The sequence below is a fragment of the Poromitra crassiceps genome (genome assembly GCF_964638095.1).
Source record: "Poromitra crassiceps genome assembly, chromosome: 21".
In the NCBI taxonomy this organism is placed as follows: domain Eukaryota; kingdom Metazoa; phylum Chordata; class Actinopteri; order Beryciformes; family Melamphaidae; genus Poromitra; species Poromitra crassiceps.
In genome coordinates, this window is record NC_139638.1 from 21,118,100 (window position 1) to 21,119,543 (window position 1,444).

At 42.1% G+C, this 1,444-nt stretch overlaps 1 protein-coding gene across 1 annotated transcript in view; it reads left to right on the top strand.

The window, feature by feature from the left end:
* Nucleotides 1-1,380: 1,380 nt before the first annotated feature.
* Nucleotides 1,381-1,444, top strand: part of arhgap24 (Rho GTPase activating protein 24) — an 81,406-nt gene continuing 81,342 nt past the window's right edge. The window contains exon 1 of the mRNA XM_083657896.1: nucleotides 1,381-1,444. This exon is cut by the window's right edge and continues 19 nt beyond it. The gene's annotated coding sequence lies outside the window, so the exon portion shown is untranslated.

Sequence of the window (1,444 nt, forward strand, 5' to 3'; positions counted from 1 at the left end):
CTATGTAGGGTATACCACCACAAATAGATCAGTGTATGGGAAACACCGACTATTAAATTGTGTGACTAGAAAGACACCAATAAATCTGAGAAAATGTACTTTAATTTTGAACGGTGGCATTACAAATGGTATTATGAAATTATTGTGGGAAAAAATAAGAATGCCACTTTTTTGAACTTTAAGCAGAAAATTAAAAAATAGTTTTAAAGCAAAAATAATTAATAAATAAAGATAATTTTAACATTGGCTCAACCAGCCCATCTTACTGACCACCAGGGGTCCTGGTCCTTAATCCCTTTTTATTACTACCATGCCACTGGTACTGTACACAAACAAGCCTGTTTAAATATCTGCCTTGCACTCCCTTAGAGGGAAATAACAAGCCTGTAAGAACTTTTATTGAGATACTGAACTAACATCACAGCAAGACATAAGTGATGGCATACACGCATGTTAAGCTATCGTCATCATCACATCAGACAGGCTGTGTAAAGCAGCCACTTGCGATTCTGAAGGGCTTAATTTCATTCAGATAACAAGGGACCCATTTGAAAATATGTTTGTCACTTATGCCCATATGTTTCTCAAAAAACATTGCATCCATTTACACCCGCTTTACTGCGAGCTAGCATGACATGGCTGGCTGGAGCCATGGTAGCCTACCTACCTTCCTCCAGTCCACCTGTTTGTCTGGCAGGCACAGCGACAAGTTCTTTTGTTTAGCCTACGAAACAACGTTACGCGCTAACTTGTATATCAATATGCACTAATTAAGTAACTACTAACGACTCTGACTGCTCAATGCTCACCTCACAGTTTCATTGATCATGAGTGGGGAGAACGATTGTGTGGACTGTGGAGGATCACTTCGCTGCTGTAGCCTACTGTGTGTGTGACCTGTGTGAAGTGATGTGGGATTAGGCAGATAGATGGAGGAGGGAGCGCCTGCGCAGCCGCGGTTCTAGAAACTTTTCGGGTGGGCTGAACCCCCCTAAATTTTTGTCTCAGCCCACCCTAAGAACATAGAGGGGGGGGGGGGACATGCACACAGCGCATTGAGTGTAGTCAGAAACTGCTACTAATGACCACCATGGATTTGGAGAGAAAAAAAAAAAAAAAAAAAAAAGTTTTTTTTGCCTCTATTTTTTTGGGTGGGCTGAGACTATTTTTGGGTGGGCTAAAGCCCACCCAAAAACGGCCTAGAACCGCTCCTGTGTATATGTATGCTTGTATTGTCCAAAAGCCAGGTTTTGACCTTTTGACCTTGTTGTTTTTGAAGATGTTTCTGCAAAGGTAAGTTGTTCCAGTTCACAGTCAGTGTTGTAGTGTAGTATTGCATCTGATCAAGTCTTTGTGCCTCCTGTCTTGTCCACAGGGAGCCATCTTGTTACCTGGAAACAGAGTCACAGAACATCCAACCAGTGGGGATGAAGGGGGGAAATTC